At 48.2% G+C, this 26,278-nt stretch overlaps 1 protein-coding gene across 7 annotated transcripts in view; it reads left to right on the top strand.

Annotated features, from left to right (window-relative positions):
• Window positions 1–26,278, top strand: part of SEPTIN2 (septin 2) — a 125,786-nt gene that overhangs the window by 19,201 nt on the left and 80,307 nt on the right. Inside the window, exon 1 of one of the 7 annotated variants that reach the window (XM_063915819.1) lies at window positions 6,944–6,998. The exons of the other annotated variants lie outside the window; for them this stretch is intronic. The gene's annotated coding sequence lies outside the window, so the exon portion shown is untranslated. Of the gene's footprint in view, window positions 1–6,943; window positions 6,999–26,278 lie in introns of those variants that run through there. 7 annotated transcript variants of the gene reach the window in all.

Raw genomic sequence — 26,278 nt, forward strand, 5'->3', positions numbered from 1 at the left:
TAAAAATGCTGACTGGTCATTTGTGAAAACCACTTTGATATCCAATTATATACACGTAATGGTAGGTATTCAATCAATTAATTGCCGGCGGGGAAAAGGCTGTTCAATTAACTAGCTTTTTCCTGCACCTACTATAAATATTGGGATTCAGGCGCAGAAACCTACTGAATCTGTGTAATGTCAATGGGTTTTTCCCACATGCAAACCCTTGATTTTTGCCAGGGTCTGTTCAACATTGAGTATTCACACGCAAGATAATCCCTGCTATTTGGATTGCCCCGCTGCTAATTGAATAACCCTGTATGTGAGCCATTACATACATCTGTAAGGTGTGGTACAATTTGTCATCATTCTGAATGAAAACATAAACGGGAAGTCCACATGGCGATAGGTGGCATGTTTAGCGTGCAGATATTAGTAGTGGACGTGAGTACTGCTGACCCTAACATCGGCTGCTGACATTCCTCCATTGTGTACATAAAGATTGTCGCATTCTGCACATATACTGTACCCATTGGCATTATACACAGGTCTGTACATTTTGGTTTAACTTGTCCAGCCTCGCCAATACAGATTGCGGGAGTAACCGCCACACCTAAATGGGAAGTGGTGATGATAGGGTAATAATATATTTCTCTGACGTCCTAGTGGATGCTGGGGACTCCGTAAGGACCATGGGGAATAGACGGCTCCGCAGGAGACTGGGCACATCTAAAGAAAGATTTAGGTCTATCTGGTGTGCACTGGCTCCTCCCCCTATGACCCTCCTCCAAGCCTCAGTTAGATTTCTGTGCCCGGCCGAGCTGGATGCACACTAGGGGCTCTCCTGAGCTCCCAGAAAGAAAGTATAGTTTAGGTTTTTTATTTTACAGTGAGACCTGCTGGCAACAGGCTCACTGCAGCGAGGGACTAAGGGGAGAAGAAGCGAACCTACCTAAGTGGTGGTAGCTTGGGCTTCTTAGGCTACTGGACACCATTAGCTCCAGAGGGATCGCACACAGGACCCGACCTCGTCGTCCGTTCCCGGAGCCGCGCCGCCGTCCCCCTTACAGAGCCAGAAGCAAAAAGGTCCGGAAAATCGGCGGCTGAAGACTTCTGTCTTCCCCAAGGTAGCGCACAGCACTGCAGCTGTGCGCCATTGCTACTCATGCACACCACACACTTCGGTCACTGATGGGTGCAGGGCGCTGGGGGGGGGGGCGCCCTGAGCAGCAATATTAACACCTTGGCTGGCAAAACTGACACCATATATAGCCCCAGAGGCTATATAGGTGTAAATTACCCCTGCCAGAATAACACAAAAAGCGGGAGAAAGCCCGCCAAAAAAGGGGCAGAGCCATCTCCCTCAGCACACTGGCGCCATTTTCCCTCACAGCTCCGCTGGAAGAATCGCTCCCTGGCTCTCCCCTGCAGTCCTGCACTACAGAAAGGGTAAAAAAGAGAGGGGGGGCACAAATTTAGGCGCAGTATAATATATATATATATATATATATATATATATATATATATATATATATATATATATATATATATATATATATATGCAGCTATAAGGGAAAACACTCTTTATAGGTGATATCCCTGTGGTATATAGTGCTCTGGTGTGTGCTGGCATACTCTCCCTCTGTCTCCCCAAAGGGCTTTGTGGGGTCCTGTCCTCTGTCAGAGCATTCCCTGTGTGTGTGCTGTGTGTCGGTACCGCTGTGTCGACATGTATGATGAGGAAAATGATGTGGAGGCAGAGCAAATGCCTGTAAATGTGTTGTCACCCCCTGAGGGGTCGACACCTGTGTGGATGGACTTATGGAAGGAATTACGTGACAGTGTCAGCTCCTTACATAAAAGGTTTGACGACATAGGACAGCCGGCTACTCAGCTTGTGACTGTTCCAGCGTCTCAAATGTCATCAGGGGCTTTAAAACACCCGCTACCTCAGATGGCAGACACAGATGTCGACACGGATACCGACTCCAGTGTCGACGACGATGAGACTAGTGTACCCTCCAATAGGTCCACCCGTTACATGATTGAGGCAATGAAAAATGTATTACACATTTCTGATAGTACCCCAGGTACCACAAAAAAGGGTATTATGTTCGGTGAGAAAAAACTACCAGTAGTTTTTCCTGCATCTGAGGAATTAAATGAGGTGTGTGAGGAAGCCTGGACTTCCCCCGATAAGAAATTGATAATTTCTAAACGGTTATTGGCAGCGTACCCTTTCCCGCCAGAGGATAGGTCACGTTGGGAAACATCCCCTAGGGTAGATAAAGCGCTTGCACGTTTATCAAAACAGGTGGCACTACCGTCTCCGGATACGGCCGCCCTAAAGGATCCTGCTGATAGAAAGCAGGAGGCTACCCTAAAAGCTATATATACACACACGGGCATTATATTGCGACCAGCGATTGCATCAGCATGGATGTGCAGTGCTGCTGCTGCGTGGTCAGATTCCCTGTCGGATAATATTGATACCCTGGATAGGGACACTATTTTGCTGACAATAGAGCATATAAAAGACGCTGTCTTATACATGCGTGATGCACAGAGGGATATTTGCCGGCTGGCATCAAAAATAAGCGCAATGTCCATTGCCGCCAGAAGGGGGTTATGGACTCGGCAGTGGTCAGGTGATGCCGATTCAAAAAGGCACATGGAAGTTTTGCCTTATAAGGGGGTGGAACTGTTTGGGGATGGTCTTTCAGACCTCGTTTCCACAGCTACGGCTGGGAAATCGACATTTTTGCCACAGGCTACCCCACAGCAAAAGAAGGCACCGTATTATCAAGTACAGTCCTTTCGGCCCCATAAACACAAGAGGGCTTGAGGCGCATCCTTTCTTCCGAGAGGCAAAGGTAGAGGGAAAAAGCTGCAACATACAGCCAGTTTCCAAGAGCAAAAGTCCTCCCCCGCGTCCGGTAAGTCCACAGCATGACACTGGGGCTTCACAGGCGGATCCGGGTACGGTGGGGGCCCGTCTCAGAAATTTCAGCACACGGTGGGCTCTCTCACAGGTGGATCCCTGGACCCTTCAAGTAGTATCTCAGGGGTACAGGCTGGAATTCGAGACGTCCCCCCCCCCCCGCCGTTTTCTAAAATCTGCCTTACCAGCAACTCCCTCTGCCAGGGAGGCAGTGTTGGTGGCTATCCAAAAACTGTATTCACAGCAAGTGATTGTCAAGGTACCCCTCCTTCAGCAAGGGAAGGGTTACTATTCCACAATGTTTGAGGTATCGAAACCGGACGGTTCGTTGAGACCCATCTTAAATTTAAAATCCTTGAACACTTATATCAAAAGGTTCAAGTTCAAGATGGAATCGCTCAGGGCGGTTATTGCGAGCCTGGACGAGGGGGATTACATGGTCTCCCTGGACATCAAGGATGCGTACCTGCATGTCCCCATTTACCCTCCTCACCAGGAGTACCTCAGATTTGTGGTACAGGACTGTCCCTATCCGTTCCAGACGCTGCCGTTGGGTTATCCACGGCACCGAGGGTCTTTACCAAGGTAATGGGCGAAATGATGATACTCCTTCGCAAGAAGGGAGTTTTAATTATCCCGTACTTGGACGATCTCCTGATAAAGGCGAGGTCCAAGGAACAGTTGGTAGTGGGGGTAGCACTTTCTCGGGAAGTGCTACAACAGCACGGCTGGATTCTCAATATTCCAAAGTCACAGCTGGTCCCGACGACACGTCTTCTGTTCCTGGGAATGATTCTGGACACAGACCAGAAAAAAGTGTTTCTTCCAGTGGAAAAAGCCGAGGAGTTGTCATCTCTAGTCAGAGACCTCCTAAAACCGGGACAGGTGTCGGTACATCAATGCACACGAGTCCTGGGAAAAATGGTAGCTTCGTACGAAGCAATTCCATTCGGAAGGTTCCACGCAAGGACTTTCCAGTGGGACCTGTTGGACAAATGGTCCGGATCCCATCTCCAGATGCAACAGCGGATAACCCTGTCAGCAAGGACCAGGGTGTCGCTGCTGTGGTGGCTGCAGAGGGCTCATCTACTAGAGGGCCGCAGATTCGGAATACAGGACTGGGTCCTGGTGACCACGGATGCCAGCCTTCGGGGCTGGGGCGCAGTCACACAGGGAAGAAATTTCCAAGGACTGTGGTCAAATCAGGAGATTTCGCTTCACATAAATATTCTAGAGCTAAGGGCCATTTACAATGCCCTAAGCCAAGCAAGGCCCCTGCTTCAGAACCAGCCGGTACTGATCCAATCAGACAACATCACGGCGGTCGCCCATGTAAACAGACAGGGCGGCACAAGAAGCAGGAGGGCAATGTCAGAAGCCACAAGGATTCTCCGATGGACGGAAAATCATGTGTTAGCACTGACAGCAGTGTTCATTCCGGGAGTGGACAACTGGGAAGCAGACTTCCTCAGCAGGCACGACCTCCACCCGGGAGAATGGGGACTTCATCCAGAAGTCTTCCAAATGCTGGTAAACCGGTGGGAAAGACCACAGGTGGACATGATGGCGTCCCGCCTCAACAAAAAGCTAAAAAGATATTGCGCCAGGTCAAGGGACCCTCAGGCGATCGCTGTGGACGCTCTAGTAACACCGTGGGTGTACCAGTCGGTTTATGTGTTTCCTCCTCTGCCTCTCATTCCCAAGGTACTGAGAATAATACGAAGGCGAGGAGTGAAAACTATACTCGTGGTTCCGGATTGGCCAAGAAGAGCTTGGTACCCGGAACTTCAAGAGATGCTTTCAGAGGACCCTTGGCCTCTGCCGCTCAGACAGGACCTGCTGCAGCAGGGGCCCTGTTTGTTCCAAGACTTACCGCGGCTACGTTTGACGGCATGGCGGTTGAACACCGGATCCTGAAGGAAAAGGGCATTCCGGAGGAAGTCATCCCTACCCTGATCAAAGCCAGGAAGGATGTCACCGCAAAACATTATCACCGCATGTGGCGGAAATATGTTGCTTGGTGTGAGGCCAGGAAGGCCCCAACGGAGGAATTTCAACTGGGTCGATTCCTGCATTTCCTGCAAGCAGGGGTGACGTTGGGCCTCAAATTGGGGTCCATTAAGGTCCAGATTTCGGCCCTGTCGATTTTCTTCCAGAAAGAACTGGCTTCACTGCCTGAAGTTCAGACTTTTGTTAAGGGAGTTCTGCGTATTCAGCCTCCTTTTGTGCCCCCAGTGGCACCTTGGGATCTCAATGTGGTTTTGGAGTTCCTGAAATCACATTGGTTTGAACCACTTAAGACTGTGGATTTGAAATATCTCACGTGGAAAGTGGTCATGCTGTTGGCCCTGGCTTCGGCCAGGCGTGTGTCAGAATTGGCGGCTTTGTCCTATAAAAGCCCTTATCTGATTTTCCATATGGATAGGGCAGAGTTGAGGACTCGTCCTCAGTTTCTCCCGAAGGTGGTATCAGCGTTTCACTTGAACCAGCCTATCGTGGTGCCTGCGGCTACTAGGAACTTGGAGGATTCCAAGTTACTGGACGTAGTCAGGGCCCTGAAAATTTATGTTTCCAGGACGGCTGGAGTCAGGAAAATGACTCGCTGTTTATCCTGAATGCACCCAACAAACTGGGTGCTCCTGCTTCTAAGCAGACTATCGCGCGCTGGATTTGTAGCACTATTCAGCTGGCGCAGTCTGCGGTGGGACTACCGCAGCCTAAATCTGTAAAAGCCCATTCCACAAGGAAGGTGGGCTCATCTTGGGCGGCTGCCCGAGGGGTCTCTGCTTTACAACTTTGCCGAGCTGCTACTTGGTCAGGGGCAAACACGTTTGCAAAATTCTACAAATTTGATACCCTGGCTGAGGAGGACCTGGAGTTCTCTCATTCGGTGTTGCAGAGTCATCCGCACTCCCGCCCGTTTGGGAGCTTTGGTATAATCCCCATGGTCCTTACGGAGTCCCCAGCATCCACTAGGACGTCAGAGAAAATAAGAATTTACTCACCGGTAATTCTATTTCTCGTAGTCCGTAGTGGATGCTGGGCGCCCATCCCAAGTGCGGATTGTCTGCAATACTTGTAAATAGTTATTGTTACACAAATCGGGTTGTTATTGCGAGCCATCTGTTCAGAGGCTCCGTTGTTTTCATACTGTTAACCGGGGTTCCTATCACTAGTTATACGGTGTGATTGGTGTGGCTGGTATGAGTCTTACCCGGGATTCAAAATCCTTCCTTATTGTGTCAGCTCTTCCGGGCACAGTATCCTAACTGAGGTCTGGAGGAGGGTCATAGTGGGAGGAGCCAGTGCACACCAGATAGACCTAAATCTTTCTTTAGATGTGCCCAGTCTCCTGTGGAGCCGTCTATTCCCCATGGTCCTTACGGAGTACCCAGCATCCACTACGGACTACGAGAAATAGAATTACCGGTGAGTAAATTCTTATTATTATTGCCGATGTCCAAGTTTGTATTTTTGAGTATTTTCTGTTTGGGTAATGATGCCCATCTTCCCTGGCTCCATAGTAGAGTTTTCTGGCTGTGAGAATGCCTGTTTCTGATCCTACACCATTATGTATAATGGACAGTGAAAAGATTACCTGATGAGAAAAGGGTTCAAAGCTGCAGAGACCTGTATATGCGTTTTATTACAGAGTGGAATAACGCCTCTTTGTTTAAATCCACGTCTGTCAGTACAAGATTCCTGTGTGAGCTGCAGCACATGTGCTACCCTTTATGTATCAGTTTCTTCTATATGCCAGGAAGCGTCAGCTCTGTTACAGTTTAGATATTTATGGGGGGATAGTCCCAAAATATTTTGAAACACTAAAATCAAAATATACAGAAGTTTTTTTGTTTTTTTTTATGTGGCAGTTGTAGTGTTTTGTCTGTGAACAGAAGATCTGTGTCAGTGATCTTGAGGTTTGTGATACACAGGAAACAGCTATTTGCAGTTGGTGTCTGTGAGCGATCTCTCACCCCTAGTCCTGCTTCCTTCCTGTGTAGCGTTGTACGCCTCTAGCATCGCTCTAGATCCCAGGAATACGTCTCTGTTTAGGAGAATCACCATCCTATAGGTAATATGTGTACAATATGTTTTAAACCATTACAAATTGTAACGACTGTTCTCCTTGTGTTAATTGTAACCATCATGATCTTGCTGTTCTTAATTGTCTTTCATTTTGCTCATTCGATTAGACCGTAGAGGCAGACCTAATAAGGTAGAATTATTGTTATCATTAACACTTATTTATATGGCGCCAACATATTTGTTGCAGTTTACTATTGTGGGCAAACATGGTAATATAACAAGACGGGGTATTAACAGTCCTAGTGGTGAGAGGTCACAGATACAAGTGTTCAATCTATATGATATATGATGTTAAGTGCTACATATTGCATGTCAAGCCAGGGTAAAAAGTGCTTAGTGAGCTATATGATACAGTCACGCAGCAGTACTGGTCTGGAGGTTATTTTAATCTAAAGAAGACATATACAATTTGTGTGAGCTTAAGTAAAGTTTTACTAGTCAAATATATACTTTGGGATCTACTTACTAAGCGCTGGAGAGAGATATAGGGGTATATTCAATAAGAGTCGGGTCCATTCCGACAACCCCTATTCAAAAGAGCGGCCAAATCCAACTGTCGAATTTGCCCCCCCCCCCCCCCCCCCCCCCGTGTCCTGCTGCTGCTGTCAGCAGTGGGGAGAGCTGTCAGCGGCGCCGGGGGATGAGAGCTATCAGCGGCGCCGGCCGCCTGGAGGAAGTGATGTCTTCGGCGCCGGGATCAGTTTACGTCTGTGGCCCCCGGGCGGGGGGGGGGGGTCAGGATTAGGAAAGCAGCGGAGGAGATGGATCGGACGGGGGAGCAGTGGCTGCAGCGGCGGAGGCTCACGGCAGCGTCCACCCGGCTCCAGCAAGCGGGACGTCGCTTCCTGGAGCCGGGTGGACGCTGCCGCTGGGTCCCTGCTCTCCCCGCTGCTCCCCCGTCTCCTGCTCTCAACTCACTCATCTCAATACGACTTTTTTTTAAAGTCGGATTGAGATTGTCGGAAACGGGGCTAAAACCTGTCTGGTTTGGCCCCGCTTCCGACAATACACGCTCAGCGTGCATTCAGACAAGTCTGGTTTCCCGACTTGTCAGAATAAATGGGGCTGTAATGAATAGGTCGGAACCCCTTCCGACCTAAAACTGTTGGAAACTGCCGTCTTTCCGACAAGACGGCAGCTTCCGACAGTTATTGAATATACCCCATAGGGGGGAATTCAATTAGCCGCGGTAGATTACTGCGGGCTAATAGATCCTCCAGGGCTATCCAGTTAGCCAGCAGTTATATGGGATTTTTCTCTGACGTCCTAGTGGATGCTGGGACTCCGTCAGGACCATGGGGAATAGCGGCTCCGCAGGAGACAGGGCACAAAATTTAAAAGTTTGACCACTAGGTGGTGTGTACTGGCTCCTCCCCCCATGACCCTCCTCCAAGCCTCAGTTAGGTTTTTGTGCCCGTCCGAGCAGGGTGCAATCTAGGTGGCTCTCCTAAAGAGCTGCTTAGAAAAAGTTTGTTAGGTTTTTTATTTTCAGTGAGTCCTGCTGGCAACAGGCTCACTGCAACGAGGGACTTAGGGGAGAAGAAGTGAACTCACCTGCGTGCAGGATGGATTTGCTTCTTAGGCTACTGGACACTAGCTCCAGAGGGACGATCACAGGTACAGCCTGGATGGGTCACCGGAGCCGCGCCGCCGACCCCCTTGCAGATGCCGAATAGAGAAGAGGTCCAGAAACCGGCGGCAGAAGACGTCTCAGTCTTCATGAGGTAGCGCACAACACTGCAGCTGTGCGCCATTGCTCTCCGCACACTTCACACCAGCGGTCACTGAGGGTGCAGGGCGCTGGGGGGGGCGCCCTGGGCAGCAATGTAATATACCTATTCTGGCTAAAATATATCACATATAGCCCCTGGGGCTATATGGATGTATTTAACCCCTGCCAGGTTCCAAAAAAAACCGGGAGAAGAAGCCCGCCGAAAAGGGGGCGGGGCCTATTCTCCTCAGCACACAGCGCCATTTTCCTGCCCAGCTCCGCTGCGAGGAAGGCTCCCAGGACTCTCCCCTGCACTGCACTACAGAAACAGGGTAAAAACAGAGAGGGGGGGCACTTATTGGCGATATTTATAATATTTGAGCTGCTATAAAGGGAACACACTTATTAAGGTTGTCCCTATATATATTTATAGCGCTTGGGTGTGTGCTGGCAAACTCTCCCTCTGTCTCCCCAAAGGGCTAGTGGGGTCCTGTCTTCTATCAGAGCATTCCCTGTGTGTCTGCTGTGTGTCGGTACGTGTGTGTCGACATGTATGAGGACGATGTTGGCGTGGAGGCGGAGCAATTGCCTGTAATGGTGATGTCACCCCCTAGGGAGTCGACACCAGAATGGATGGCTTTGTTTATGGAATTGCGGGATAGTGTCAGCACGCTACAAAAGTCGGTTGACGACATGAGACAGCCGGCAAACCAGTTAGTACCTGTCCAGGCGTCTCAGACACCGTCAGGGGCTGTAAAACGCCCTTTACCTCAGTCGGTCGACACAGACCCAGACACTGACACTGAATCCAGTGTCGACGGTGAAGAAACAAACGTATTTTCCAGTAGGGCCACACGTTATATGATCACGGCAATGAAGGAGGCTTTGCATATCTCTGATACTGCAAGTACCACAAAAAGGGGTATTATGTGGGGTGTGAAAAAACTACCGATAGTTTTTCCTAAATCAGAGGAACTGAATGAAGTGTGTGATGAAGCGTGGGTTACCCCAGATAGAAAACTGCTAATTTCAAAGAAGTTATTGGCATTATACCCTTTCCCGCCAGAGGTTAGGGCGCGCTGGGAAACACCTCCTAGGGTGGATAAGGCGCTCACACGCTTATCAAAGCAAGTGGCGTTACCATCTCCTGATACGGCCGCCCTCAAGGATCCAGCTGATAGGAGGCTGGAGAATACATTAAAAAGTATATACACACATACGGGTGTTATACTGAGACCAGCAATCGCCTCAGCCTGGATGTGCAGTGCTGGCGTGGCTTGGTCGGAGTCACTGTCTGAAAATATTGATACCCTGGATAGGGACAGTATTTTACTGACTATAGAGCAGTTAAAGGATGCATTTCTTTATATGCGAGATGCACAGAGAGATATTTGCACTCTGGCATCAAGAGTAAGTGCGATGTCCATATCTGCCACCTTACAAGCAGACTCAGGGGCGGTGGGGGGTCGCCTCAAACATTTCAGCGCACAGTGGGCTCACTCGCAGGTGGACCCCTGGATCCTGCAGGTAGTATCTCAGAGTTACAGGTTGGAATTCGAGAAGTCCCCTCCTCGCCGTTTCCTAAAGTCTGCTTTGCCAACGTCTCCCTCCGACAGGGCGACGGTATTGGAGGCCATTCACAAGCTGTATTCTCAGCAGGTGATAGTCAAGGTACCCCTCCTACAACAGGGACAGGGGTATTACTCCACGCTATATTGTGGTACCGAAGCCGGACGGCTCGGTAAGACCGATTCTAAATCTAAAATCTCTGAACCTGTACATACAAAAATTCAAGTTCAAGATGGAGTCACTCAGAGCAGTGATAGCGAATCTGGAAGAAGGGGATTTTATGGTGTCCTTGGACATCAAGGATGCTTACCTTCATGTTCCAATTTGTCCTTCACACCAAGGGTACCTCAGGTTCGTGGTCCAAAACTGTCATTATCAGTTTCAGACGCTGCCGTTTGGATTGTCCACGGCACCCCGGGTCTTTACCAAGGTAATGGCCGAAATGATGATCCTTCTTCAAAGAGAAGGCGTCTTAATTATCCCTTACTTGGACGATCTCCTGATAAGGGCAAGATCCAGAGAACAGCTGGAGGTCGGAGTAGCACTAACCCAAGTAGTGCTCCAACAACACGGGTGGATTCTGAATTTTCCAAAATCCCAACTGATCCCGACGACACGTCTGTTGTTCCTAGGGATGATTCTGGACACTGTTCAGAAAAAGGTATTTCTTCCGGAGGAGAAAGCCAGGGAGTTATCCGATCTAGTCAGGAACCTCCTAAAACCAGGAAAAGTATCTGTGCATCAATGCACAAGAGTCCTGGAAAAAATGGTAGCTTCTTACGAAGCGATTCCATTCGGCAGATTCCATGCACGAACTTTTCAGTGGGATCTGCTGGACAAATGGTCCGGATCACATCTGCAGATGCATCAGCGGATAAAATTGTCCACAAGGACAAGAGTGTCTCTGCTATGGTGGTTGCAGAGTGCTCATCTGTTAGAGGGCCGCAGATTCGGCATACAGAACTGGGTCCTAGTGACCACGGATGCCAGCCTGAGAGGCTGGGGAGCGGTCACACAGGGAAGAAACTTCCAGGGCGTGTGGTCAAGCCTGGAGACGTCTCTTCACATAAATATACTGGAGCTAAGAGCAATCTACAATGCTCTAAGCCTGGCAAAACCTCTGCTTCAGGGTCAGCCGGTGTTGATTCAGTCGGACAACATCACGGCAGTCTCCCACGTAAACAGACAGGGCGGCACAAGAAGCAGGACGGCAATGGCAGAAGCTGCAAGGATTCTCCGCTGGGCAGAAAATCATGTGTTAGCACTGTCAGCTGTGTTCATCCCGGGAGTGGACAACTGGGAAGCAGACTTCCTCAGCAGACACGATCTGCACCCGGGAGAGTGGGGACTTCATCCAGAAGTCTTCCACATGATTGTGGTCCATTGGGAAAGACCAATGGTGGACATGATGGCGTCCCGCCTCAACAAAAAACTGGACAGGTATTGCGCCAGGTCAAGAGACCCTCAGGCAATAGCTGTAGACGCTCTGTTAACACCATGGGTGTACCAGTCAGTGTATGTGTTTCCTCCTCTGCCTCTCATACCAAGAGTACTGAGAATTATACGGCAAAGGGGAGTAAGAACGATACTCGTGGCTCCGGATTGGCCAAGAAGAACTTGGTACCCGGAACTTCAGGAGATGCTCACAGAAGATCCGTGGCCTCTACCTCTAAGACGGGACCTGCTTCAGCAGGGACCGTGTCTATTCCAAGACTTACCGCGGCTGCGTTTGACGGCATGGCGGTTGAACGCCGAATCCTAAGGGAAAAAGGCATTCCGGAAGAGGTCATCCCTACCCTGGTAAAAGCCAGGAAGGAGGTGACTGCACAACATTATCACCGCATTTGGAGAAAATATGTTGCGTGGTGTGAGGCCAGGAAGGCCCCGACGGAGGAATTTCAACTGGGTCGATTCCTACATTTCCTGCAAACAGGATTGTCTATGGGCCTCAAATTAGGGTCCATTAAGGTTCAAATTTCGGCCCTGTCGATTTTCTTCCAGAAAGAATTGGCTTCAGTTCCTGAAGTCCAGACTTTTGTAAAAGGAGTACTGCATATACAGCCCCCGGTTGTGCCCCCAGTGGCACCGTGGGATCTTAATGTAGTTTTGGATTTTCTCAAATCCCATTGGTTTGAGCCACTCAAATCGGTGGATTTGAAATATCTTACATGGAAAGGTGGTTTCAGCGTTTCACCTGAACCAGCCTATTGTGGTGCCTGCGGCTACTAGCGATTTGGAGGATTCCAAGTTGCTGGACGTTGTCAGAGCATTGAAAATATATATTTCAAGGACGGCTGGAGTCAGAAAATCCGACTCGCTGTTTATACTGTATGCACCCAACAAGCTGGGTGCTCCTGCTTCTAAGCAGACGATTGCTCGTTGGATTTGTAGCACAATTCAACTTGCACATTCTGTGGCAGGCCTGCCACAGCCTAAATCTGTCAAGGCCCATTCCACAAGGAAGGTGGGCTCATCTTGGGCGGCTGCCCGAGGGGTCTCGACATTACAACTCTGCCGAGCAGCTACGTGGTCAGGGGAGAACACGTTTGTAAAATTCTGCAAATTTTATACCCTGGCTAAGGAGGACCTGGAGTTCTCTCATTCGGTGCTGCAGAGTCATCCGCACTCTCCCGCCCGTTTGGGAGCTTTGGTATAATCCCCATGGTCCTGACGGAGTCCCAGCATCCACTAGGACGTCAGAGAAAATAAGATTTTACTTACCGATAAATCTATTTCTCGTAGTCCGTAGTGGATGCTGGGCGCCCATCCCAAGTGCGGATTGTCTGCAATACTTGTACATAGTTATTGTTACAAAGAAATCGGGTTGTTATTGTTGTGAGCCGTCTGTTCAGAGGCTCCTACGTTTGTCATACTGTTAACTGGGTTCAGATCACAAGTTGTACGGTGTGATTGGTGTGGCTGGTATGAGTCTTACCCGGGATTCAAAATCCTTCCTTATTGTGTACGCTCGTCCGGGCACAGTATCCTAACTGAGGCTTGGAGGAGGGTCATAGGGGGAGGAGCCAGTACACACCACCTAGTGGTCAAACTTTTAAATTTTGTGCCCTGTCTCCTGCGGAGCCGCTATTCCCCATGGTCCTGACGGAGTCCCAGCATCCACTACGGACTACGAGAAATAGATTTATCGGTAAGTAAAATCTTATTTTTCACCTGACAAAATAGATTATCTCAATGTGCATTATTTAGAAAATCCGTAAAACATGACCTGTTGGCGGTACTTGAGGACTGGAGTTGAGAACTCCTGCTCTACAGCGTAAAAATAATTGATCAGCATTAGTTCCAGTTGGAGCTCAGAGGTTGGCAACTTGTATGCAGTATTCTTAGATATACTGTAAAAAATTTGTTTTCTATAATACTGTCAGGTTATTCAAGGAAAGCTCGGAGGTTAGGGGAGGGTCTTGGTGTGTGTGTTTGGGGGGGGTGAATTCTTAGGGGCAGATTCAATATAGCGCAGAAGCTACCAGAAAAGTCCCGCCAGCTTCTGTGTGTTAACTGCGAAGGGCAGATTCTGCTTTCGGCCTATGGGGGGAATTCAGTTGTGCCACACGCCCCATGCTGGCCACCTATAGTAATGGGTGTCTATCAGCGCAATTCTATTGTTGCTGTGATCAGGCGCCCAATTAGCCTCATCAGTCACATTTTTTCTCTCAGCCTTCGGAGGTGCGAGAAATAATGTTTAAAAAGACCCTGACTTTATGCGCTCCATAGAGATCTTTAGATGGGTTTACCCACTTTGCACTGCTTTTACTCCTGTTCATTGTTAATGGGCGTCTCATCAGAGCAACAATTGTATTGCTCTGATAGACGCCCACTACTATAGACTACCAACAGGGTGTGTGCGGCACAATTTAATTGTAATGCATGGAATAATATGCAACGAGAGCTGACTACTGCAGCTTGCAGCTAATTAAATCTGCCCCTTAGGGTGGCTTCTGCCTGACAAAGTTCTGTACCCAGGAATAGTAGTAAGTAAGTGAATAAAAGACGTAGATCTTGCAGAGAGATCGACTTGGGAGATATTTTGAAAGGGAAGAGAGAACTATTTTATATTGGTTTCAGTAAAATAGTCAACTGATGTCTGTAAAATCTAGGAGACAGCAAGACGTACCGAGTAAGATATATTGTTGCCTATACAATGTAGGTATCAAGTATTGGATTGTTATAGATTTTTTTTCTTTGTGGCTAGCAGGCACCATAATAATAATAATAATAATAATCTTGTAATTTAGGCAAGTATTTGACACTTAGGCCCATTTATCAATGAGTTTTAGCCATTTAAAACTTGTTGCGTATGATAAATGGTGCTCAAACCAATCGGCTCTTAACTGTCATCATGTGTTTGAAAAATGACAATTGGGAGCTGTTTGGCTGGAGCACTATTTATCACGTGCAGCAAGTTTTAAATAGCTAAAACTCGTTGATAAATGGGCTCCATAGTCTCATAGGCCCTACACACTGGCCGACATCACTGCACGATATGAACGATCTCGTTCATTAATGAACGAGATAATGGTCATATCGTGCAGTGTGGAGGCACCAGCGATGAACGATGCGCGGCCCCGCGCTCGTTCATCGCTGGTGCCCCGTCGGCTGTGCATGCAGGCCAATATGGACGATTTTGTCCATATTTGCCTGCAGTTCTATGGAGCCGTGTGACAGGGGGAGTGAAGTAACTTCACTCCCCCTGTCACTGCCTCCCCCGCCGCCTGGTCGACCGTATCTGCCGTTGGGCAGCTCGGCGGCAGATCGGCCAATGTGTAGGGCCCATAAGACTAATAATAAGTTACCTTTTAAAAAAAAAAATTCTGTTAAAAAAAAAAAGTGTTTTCACTTGTTCCACAACAGTGCTTAGCATGCTTAATTAAGAAATACCTACAGATCCTTTGGTCATCTTTTTAATGCATTCAGAGGAGTGATATTCTGGAGTGATAAAATATTTGAATCCCTTTTTTATTTATGTATTTTTTTTTCCTCCACCTTTTTTAAAATACATTTCTCACTGCTTCACGGTAAGACTGGATACACAGCAGGATATATGTCGTCCGATCCCACAGATCAGAGTGACATATCGTATATGTTGTCTGATGTGCACCTATGATTGCGCGCTCCCACCCGCCATAATTGGGGTCGTCACAACTGATATTCTGCACATCAGATTTGATTACCTGGCGGATGATGGCATGCTCCTGGATATGGCCACTGAACAGTATATTGCATGGTCGCATGCTATTTAGAGGGACATGTACTAAGCAGTGATAAAAGTGGAGAAGTCAAAATCGCATTGATAAATCTCACCATGTGTACACGCCTTTAGTCTGCACACACATTGCTGAATTACCATGTCGTAGCTCAGCATATAGCGGGGCACCCAGGGGTTAATATTTGGGGGTGGATGAGCCGGGTGATACCCCATCGACCGGCGACCCCTGCAAGTTCTATCTTGGCCAACCGGTAGCTATGGTCTTGCTGGTAATCTTTCAGTCTCCTTAGGGCATATGTTCTCAAACTCTGGGGGTAATTCAGAGTTGATCGCACCAGCAAATTTTTTAGCAGTTGGGCAAAACCATGTGCACTGCAGGGGAGGCAGATATAACATGTGCAGAGAGAGTTAGATTTGGGTGGGGTGTGTTCAAACTGAAATCTAAATTGCAGTGTAAAAATAAAGCAGCCAGTATTTACCCTTCACAGAAACAATATAACCCACCCAAATCTAACTCTCTCTGCACATGCTATATCTGCCCCCCCTGCAGTGCACATGGGCCCTCATTCCGAGTTGTTCGCTCGTTCTTTTTCATCGCATCGCAGCGATTTTCCGCAAACTGCGCATGCGCAATGTTCGCACTGCGACTGCGCCAAGTAAATTTGCTAAGAAGTTTGGTATTTTACTCACGGCATTTCGAGGTTTTTTCTTCGTTCTGGTGATCGGAGTGTGATTGACAGGAAGTGGGTGTTTCTGGGCGGAAACTGGCCGTTTTATGGGTGTGTGTGAAAAAACGCTGGCGTTTCTGGGAAAAACGTGGGAGTGGCTGAAGAAACGGGGGAGTGTCTGGGCGAACGCTGGGTGTGTTTGTGACGTCAAACCAGGAACGACAAGCACTGAACTGATCGCAATGGCTGAGTAAGTCTCGAGCTACTCAGAAACCACAGAAAAATCTTTTCGCAATATTGCGAATACTTCGTTCGCAATTCTGCTAAGCTAAGATACACTCCCAGAGGGCGGCGGCTTAGCGTGTGTACTGCTGCGAAAAGCGGCTAGCGAGCGAACAACTCGGAATGAGGGCCATGGTTTTGCCCAACTGCTAACAAATTTGCTGCTGCGATCAACTCTGAATTAGGCCCTCTGTCCTCAGGACCCCAAAGAATTCATGTTTTCCAGATGCAGGTGCACAGGTGTATTCATTACTCCCTGACACATTTTAAAAGATCCACAGGTGGAACTAATTATTCACTTGTGATTTTTTGAGAAGAACTGGAAAACCAGCTGAGCATTAAGTTTAAGGACCTGTATACCTTGGGGAAATTTAACAAAACATCTAAAGAAGACAAGTGGAGAAGTTTCCCAAATCAATCAATCAATCAATCAATCAATCAATCAATCAATCCATTTCTAGCTATCATTATATTGAGTGTTTAAGATAAACAAAATCTGGTATCTTGACTAGTTTGCTATGGGAAACACCTCCACGTATCCTTAGAAGGTTAGATGAATCTCCCCGCTAGACTTAATGTTGGCCATAACTGCATTGTGTTCTGTATTCATTGTATGTACAGGACAACATCATTTTAAAATGTGTGTTTTCATATCCCAAGTAAGTGCAGAGTGGATGTTCAGTCATGTACTGAAACGCTGCATTACTACTGTGTAGCTGTACTTCAGATATGCCTGAAAGATAAATGGCATTTGCTAGCCTAGCCCTGTCTTTATTTCATCCTCCCATATCCCTGAACATAGTTTAGCATAATGTAGTCTATAGAAAATGGGTTCCAAGAAAAAATAATCTGATTGTTCCCCCCCCCCCCCTTATGATGCCGGAAAAAAATCTCAACAGCTGCTCTTTCATATATGACCTTTGGCTATTTTCTGTAAACTGCATCTGCCTGTCCCTTATTTAGTTATCAATTACCACTACTTTAGCCATGTACTATTCTCCTGGTCTACCCTGTGTGTGCGTGCATGTTTTTTTATAAACTATATACAGGAATACAAATGTATAATAAAGTGAGAAAATGTTTAGAATATAGGGTTGTTGAAAAATAATGTCTTCACCTGTATTATGAACCCTTATTATTGGAATGGAATTGCCAATCCGCATGGTTTCATCATGACATGCAAAATACTTTTTATTTTTTTATTTTTCTCTAACGTCCTAGTGGATGCTGGGGACTCCATAAGGACCATGGGGAATAGACTGGCTCCGCAGGAGACAGGGCACTCTAAGAAAGAATTAGGACTACTGGTGTGCACTGGCTCCTCCCTCTATGTCCCTCCTCCAGACCTCAGTTAGAATCTGTGCCCGGACAGAGCTGGGTGCACTTTAGTGAGCTCTCCTGAGCTTGCTAATAAGAAAGTATTTTGTTAGGATTTTTTATTTTCAGAGAGATCTGCTGGCAACAGATTCTCTGCTACGTGGGACTGAGGGGAGAGAAGCAGACTTACTAACTGCGGATAGGTCATGCTTCTTAGGCTACTGGACACCATTAGCTCCAGAAGGATCGAACACAGGAACGCACCCTTGGTCGTCCGATCCCGGAGCCGCGCCGCCGTCCCCCTCGCAGAGCCAGAAGACAGAAGCCGGCGAGAGGAGCAAGAAGACTTCAAAATCGGCGGCAGAAGATTCCTGTCTTCATATGAGGTAGCGCACAGCACTGCAGCTGTGCGCCATTGCTCCCACATTACACCCACACACTCCGGTCACTGTAGGGTGCAGGGGGGGGGCGGGCCCTGGGCAGCAATTAGAGACCTCTTGGCAAAGTGGGAATATATACAGTTGGGCACTGTATATATGCATGAGCCCCCGCCATTATTTTACACAAAATCGCGGGACAGAAGCCCGCCGCTGAGGGGGCGGGGCTTCTTCCTCAGCACTCACCAGCGCCATTTTCTCTCCACAGCTCCGCTGAGAGGAAGCTCCCCAGGCTCTCCCCTGGAGAAGCATGATAGAAGAGGGTGAAAAAGAGAGGGGGGGGGGGCACATAAATTTTGCGTAAAAACAATATACAGCAGCAACTGGGTTAACACTACGTTACTGTGTGATTCCTGGGTCATATAGCGCTGGGGTGTGTGCTGGCATACTCTCTCTCTGTCTCTCCAAAGGGCATTGTGGGGGAACTGTCTTCAAATAGAGCATCCCCTGTGTGTGTGTGGTGTGTCGGTACGTGTGTGTCGACATGTCTGAGGTAAAAGGCTCCCCTAAGGAGGAGATGGAGCTAATATGTGTGTGAGAAGGTGTCTCCGCCGACACCTGTTTGGATATGTGTGAGTGCTAAGGTGAATTTATTGCACAAACGATTAGAGAACAGACAGGAAATCTACCCATGTCTGTCCCTATGGCGCAGAGACCTTCAGAGTGTCACAATGCTCACTATCCAAAATAATAGACACTGATATCGACACGGAGTTTGACTCCAGTGTCGACTACGATAATGCAAAGTTACAGCCAAAATGGCAGAAAAGTATTCAATATATGATTATTGTAATAAAGATGATTTGCATATCACTGATGACTCATCTGTCCCTGACAGAAGGGTACACATTTTAAGGGGAAAAAAGCTGAGGTAAATTTCCCTCCTCCTCATGAGGAAAAAGAGCTGGAATCTCCAGACAAGAGACTGCAGCTTCCCACAAAGAATTCTCAGGCAGTATCCTTTCCCCACTAGGGCCAGGATGTGATGGGAATCTTCCCCTAGGGTGTCACGTTTGCCCAAAAGGTAGCCCTGATTTAACAGCTATCCTCAGGGATCCTGCAGATAGCGTGCACATTTTGGTACACTACTCAGACCGGCGATTGTGTCGGCATGGGTTTATAGCGCTGTGGCAGCGTGGACAGGTACCTTATCAGCAGAGATTGAGACCCTAGTATGTATATATGTATATATATATATATATATATATATATATATATATATATATATATATATATATATATATATATATATATATATATATATATATCTCTATCGTCCTAGTGGATGCTGGGGTTCCTGAAAGGACCATGGGGAATAGCGGCTCCGCAGGAGACAGGGCACAAAAAGTAAAGCTTTTTCCGATCAGGTGGTGTGCACTGGCTCCTCCCCCTATGACCCTCCTCCAGACTCCAGTTAGATTTTTGTGCCCGGCCGAGAAGGGTGCAATCTAGGTGGCTCTCCTAAAGAGCTGCTTAGAGAAAGTTTAGCTAGGTTTTTTATTTTACAGTGATTCCTGCTGGCAACAGGATCACTGCAGCGAGGGACTGAGGGGAGAAGGAGTCAACTCACCTGCGTGCAGGATGGATTGGTTTCTTGGCTACTGGACATCAAGCTCCAGAGGGACGATCACAGGTACAGCCTGGATGGTCACCGGAGCCACGCCGCCGGCCCCCTTGCAGATGCTGAAATCAGAAGAGGTCCAGAATCGGCGGCTGAAGACTCCTGCAGTCTTCTAAAGGTAGCGCACAGCACTGCAGCTGTGCGCCATTTTCCTCTCAGCACACTTCACACGGCAGTCACTGAGGGTGCAGGGCGCTGGGAGGGGGGCGCCCTGGGAGGCAAATGAGTACCTATAAAGGCTAAAAATACCTCACATATAGCCCTAGAGGCTATATGGAGATATTTAACCCCTGCCTAATTTTTCTAAATAGCGGGAGACGAGCCCGCCGGAAAAGGGGCGGGGCCTATCTCCTCAGCACACGGCGCCATTTCCTCTCACAGCTCCGCTGGTCAGGACGGCTCCCAAGTCTCTCCCCTGCACTGCACTACAGAAACAGGGTAAAACAGAGAGGGGGGGGCACATTTATGGCGATATTTTGATATAACAAAGCAGCTATAAGGGAGCACTTATTATAAGGCTATCCCTGATATATATATAGCGCTTTTGGTGTGTGCTGGCAAACTCTCCCTCTGTCTCCCCAAAGGGCTAGTGGGTCCTGTCTTCGTTAGGAGCATTCCCTGTGTGTCTGCTGTGTGTCGGTACGTGTGTGTCGACATGTATGAGGACGATATTGGTGTGGAGGCGGAGCAATTGCCAAATATGAGGATGTCACCCCCTAGGGAGTCGACACCAGAATGGATGCCTTTATTTATGGAACTACAGGATAGTGTCAACACGCTAAAGCAGTCGTTTGACGACATGAGACGGCCGGACAATCAATTAGTGCCTGTCCAGGCGACTCAAACACCGTCAGGGGCTGTGAAACGCCCTTTGCCTCAGTCGGTCGACACAGACCCAGACACAGGCGATGACTCCAGTGGTGACGGTGACGAATCAACCGTATTTTCCAGTAGGGCCACACGTTATATGATTTTGGCAATGAAGGAGGCGATACATTTAGCTGATACTACAGGTACCACTAAACAGGGTATTATGTGGGGTATGAAAAAACTACCTATAGTTTTTCCTGAATCAGAAGAACTAAATGACGTGTGTAATGAAGCGTGGGTTGCCCCTGATAAAAAGCTGATAATTTCAAAGAAATTATTGGCATTATACCCTTTCCCGCCAGAGGTTAGGGAGCGCTGGGAAACACCTCCTAGGGTGGACAAGGCGCTAACACGCTTATCTAAACAAGTGGCGTTACCCTCTCCTGAGACGGCCGCACTTAAAGATCCATCAGATAGGAGGATGGAAAATATCCAAAAAAGTATATACACACATGCAGGTGTTATACTACGACCAGCTGTAGCGACTGCCTGGATGGGCAGTGCGGGGGTAGTTTGGTCAGAATCCCTGATTGAAAATATTGATACCCTGGACAGGGACAATATTTTACTGTCGTTAGAACAAATAAAGGATGCATTTCTTTATATGCGTGATGCACAGAGGGATATATGCACACTGGCATCACGGGTAAGTGCTATGTCCATTTCGGCCAGAAGAGCTTTATGGACGCGACAGTGGACAGGCGATGCGGATTCAAAACGGCATATGGAAGTTTTGCCGTATAAAGGGGAGGAGTTATTTGGAGTCGGTCTATCAGATTTGGTGGCCACGGCTACAGCCGGGAAATCCACCTTTCTACCTCAAGTCACTCCCCAACAGAAAAAGGCACCGACTTTTCAACCGCAGCCCTTTCGTTCCTTTAAAAATAAGAGAGCAAAGGGCTATTCATATCTGCCACGAGGCAAAGGTTGAGGGAAGAGACAGCAACACGCAGCTCCTTCCCAGGATCAGAAGCCCTCCCCGGCTTCTACAAAAGCCTCAGCATGACGCTGGGGCTTCTCAAGCGGACTCGGGGACGGTGGGGGGTCGTCTCAAAAATTACAGCGCGCAGTGGGCTCACTCGCAAGTAGATCCCTGGATCCTGCAGATAATATCTCAGGGATACAGGTTGGAATTAGAGACAGATCCACCTCGCCGTTTCCTGAAGTCTGCTTTACCAACGTCCCCCTCCGAAAGGGAGACGGTTTTGGAAGCCATTCACAAGCTGTACTCTCAGCAGGTGATAGTCAAGGTACCTCTTCTGCAACAAGGGAAGGGGTATTATTCCACTCTTTTTGTGGTACCGAAGCCGGATGGCTCGGTAAGGCCTATTCTAAATCTGAAGTCCTTGAACCTGTACATAAAGAAGTTCAAGTTCAAAATGGAGTCACTCAGAGCAGTGATAGCGAACCTGGAAGAGGGGGACTTTATGGTATCCTTGGACATCAAGGATGCGTATCTCCACGTTCCAATTTACCCCTCACACCAGGGGTACCTCAGGTTCGTTGTACAAAACTGTCACTATCAGTTTCAGACGCTGCCGTTCGGATTGTCCACGGCACCTCGGATCTTTACAAAGGTAATGGCCGAGATGATGATTCTTCTTCGAAGAAAAGGCGTATTAATTATCCCATACTTGGACGATCTCCTAATAAGGGCGAGGTCCAGAGAACAGCTAGAGATGGGATTAGCACTGTCTCAAGAAGTGCTAAAACAGCACGGGTGGATTCTGAATATTCCAAAATCCCAGTTAATGCCGACAACTCGTCTGCTGTTCCTAGGGATGATTCTGGACACGGTTCAGAAAAAGGTTTTTCTCCCGGAGGAAAAAGCCAAGGAGTTATCCGAGCTTGTCAGGAACCTCCTAAAACCAGGAAAGGTGTCTGTACATCAATGCACAAGAGTCCTGGGAAAAATGGTGGCTTCTTACGAAGCAATTCCATTCGGCAGATTCCACGCGAGAATTTTCCAAAGGGATCTGTTGAACAAATGGTCAGGGTCGCATCTTCAGATGCACCTGCGGATAACCCTGTCTCCAAGGACAAGGGTGTCTCTTCTGTGGTGGTTGCAGAGTGCTCATCTATTGGAGGGCCGCAGATTCGGCATACAGGATTGGATCCTGGTGACCACGGACGCCAGCCTGAGAGGCTGGGGAGCAGTCACACAAGGAAGAAACTTCCAGGGAGTATGGACGAGCCTGGAAACGTCTCTTCACATAAACATTCTGGAACTAAGAGCAATATACAATGCTCTAAGCCAGGCAGAACCTCTGCTTCAGGGAAAACCGGTGTTGATCCAGTCGGACAACATCACGGCAGTCGCCCATGTGAACAGACAGGGCGGCACAAGAAGCAGGAGTGCAATGGCAGAAGCTGCAAGGATTCTTCGCTGGGCAGAGAATCATGTGATAGCACTGTCAGCAGTGTTCATCCCGGGAGTGGACAACTGGGAAGCAGACTTCCTCAGCAGACACGATCTTCACCCGGGAGAGTGGGGACTTCATCCAGAAGTCTTCCACATGCTGGTAACCCGTTGGGAAAGACCAATGGTGGACATGATGGCGTCTCGCCTCAACAAAAAACTGGACAGGTATTGCGCCAGGTCAAGAGATCCGCAGGCAATAGCTGTGGACGCGCTGGTAACGCCTTGGGTGTACCAGTCGGTGTATGTGTTTCCTCCTCTGCCTCTCATACCAAAAGTATTGAGAATTATACGGCAAAGAGGCGTAAGAACGATACTAGTGGTTCCGGATTGGCCAAGAAGGACTTGGTACCCGGAACTTCAAGAGATGATCACGGAAGATCCGTGGCCTCTACCTCTAAGGAGGGACTTGCTTCAGCAGGGTCCCTGTCTGTTTCAAGACTTACCGCGGCTGCGTTTGACGGCATGGCGGTTGAACGCCGGATCCTAAAGGAAAAAGGCATGCCGGAAGCAGTCATTCCTACTTTGATTAAAGCAAGGAAGGAAGTAACCGTGCAACATTATCACCGAATTTGGCGAAAATATGTTGCGTGGTGCGAAGATCGGAGTGCTCCGACGGAGGAATTTCAATTGGGTCGATTCCTACATTTCCTGCAATCAGGATTGTCAATGGGTCTCAAATTGGGATCTATTAAGGTTCAAATTTCGGCCCTGTCGATTTTCTTTCAAAAAGAATTGGCTTCAGTCCCTGAAGTCCAGACCTTTGTTAAGGGAGTGCTGCATATACAGCCTCCTGTGGTGCCTCCAGTGGCACCGTGGGATCTCAATGTGGTTTTGGATTTCCTAAAATCTCATTGGTTTGAACCACAAAAAAAGGTGGATTTGAAATATCTCACATGGAAAGTGACCATGCTTCTAGCCCTGGCTTCTGCCAGGAGAGTGTCAGAATTGGCAGCTTTATCTTACAAAAGCCCATATCTGATTTTCCATTCGGACAGGGCAGAACTGCGGACTCGTCCGCATTTTCTCCCTAAGGTGGTGTCAGCATTTCATCTGAACCAGCCTATTGTAGTGCCTGCGGCTACAAGTGACTTGGAGGACTCCAAGTTACTGGACGTTGTCAGAGCATTAAAAATATATATTGCAAGGACAGCTGGAGTCAGAAAATCTGACTCGTTGTTTATATTGTATGCACCCAACAAGATGGGTGCTCCGGCGTCTAAGCAGACGATTGCTCGTTGGATCTGTAGCACAATCCAACTTGCACATTCTGTGGCAGGCCTGCCACAGCCTAAATCTGTAAAGGCCCACTCCACAAGGAAGGTGGGCTCATCTTGGGCGGCTGCCCGAGGGGTCTCGGCATTACAACTTTGCCGAGCAGCTACGTGGTCAGGGGAGAACACGTTTGTAAAATTTTACAAATTTGATACTCTGGCTAAGGAGGACCTGGAGTTCTCTCATTCGGTGCTGCAGAGTCATCCGCACTCTCCCGCCCGTTTGGGAGCTTTGGTATAATCCCCATGGTCCTTTCAGGAACCCCAGCATCCACTAGGACGATAGAGAAAATAAGATTTTACTTACCGATAAATCTATTTCTCGGAGTCCGTAGTGGATGCTGGGCGCCCATCCCAAGTGCGGATTATCTGCATAAATTGTACATAGTTATTGTTAACTAATTCGGGTTATTGTTGAAGGAAGCCATCTTTCAGAGGCTCCGCTGTTATCATACTGTTAACTGGGTTTAGATCACAAGTTGTACGGTGTGATTGGTGTGGCTGGTATGAGTCTTACCCGGGATTCAAAATCCTCCCTTATTGTGTACGCTCGTCCGGGCACAGTACCTAACTGGAGTCTGGAGGAGGGTCATAGGGGGAGGAGCCAGTGCACACCACCTGATCGGAAAAAGCTTTACTTTTTGTGCCCTGTCTCCTGCGGAGCCGCTATTCCCCATGGTCCTTTCAGGAACCCCAGCATCCACTACGGACTCCGAGAAATAGATTTATCGGTAAGTAAAATCTTATTATTAAAGATGCTGTCTTAAGAGATATATATCATAAAACATGCCCAAAGAGACATGAGTATACTGGGTCCTAGAGGCAAAGCTATGTCGATTTCTGCTTGACGTATCCTGTAGAATATGCAATGGACAGATGATGCCAACTTAAGTGGCATATGGAATGCTGCGGATTGTGTGGAGAGGGGTTCTCGGACCTGGTCTCCACAGCTATAGCTGGTAATTCTGATATTTTGCCTTATATTCCTGCACAGCCTAGGAAAGCACGTCATTATCAACTGCAGCCTTTCGAACAAAGAAACAAGAAAGTCCGAGGTGCGTCCTTTCTTGCCAGAGGCGGGGGCAGAGGTAATCAGCTGCACAACACAGCTAGTTCCCAGGAACAGAAGTCCTCCCCGGCCTCTACGAAAATCCAGGCGGAGCTAGGCCCGGTGGGGGCACGCCTTTGTAAGTTCAGCCACAAGCGGGTTCACTCCCTGTTAGATCCCTGGGCAATAGATATTGTGTCTCAGGGATACAAGCTTTGAGAAGATGCCTCCTCACTGAAGGTCCTGACGGCTTCCATCCCCCCCCCCCCCGGAGAGGGAAACAGGGTTAACTGCAAATCACAGATTGTATCTTCAACAGGTGGTGGTCAAGGTTCCCCTCCTTCAACAAGGAGGGGGTTATTATTCGGCCATATTGTAGTCCCGAAACCAGATGGTTCGGTCAGACCCATATTGAATTTAAAATCCCTGAACATATACTTGAAAAGTTCAAGTTCAAGATGGAATCGCTCAGAGCGGTCATCGCAAGGGAGGGGGATTTTATGGTGTCTCTGGACATAAAGGAGGCTTACCTTCATGTCCCCGTTTATCCACCTCATCAGGAGTACCTCAGATTTGTGGTACAGGGTTGTCATTACCAATTCCAGACGGTGCCGTTTGGTCTGTCCACGGCACCGAGAATATTTACCAAGGTAATGGCGGTAATGATGGTGCTCCTGCGAAAGCAAGGAGTCACAATTATCCCATACTTGGACGATCTCCTCAGAAAGGCGAGGTCCAGAGAGCAGTTGCTGATTAGTGTAGCACGCTCTCGGGAAGTGTTACAACAGCACGGCTGGTTTCTGAATATTCCAAAGTCGCAGCTGATTCC

The sequence above is a fragment of the Pseudophryne corroboree genome, chromosome 4, assembly GCF_028390025.1.
Source record: "Pseudophryne corroboree isolate aPseCor3 chromosome 4, aPseCor3.hap2, whole genome shotgun sequence".
NCBI classification, from domain to species: Eukaryota; Metazoa; Chordata; class Amphibia; order Anura; family Myobatrachidae; genus Pseudophryne; species Pseudophryne corroboree.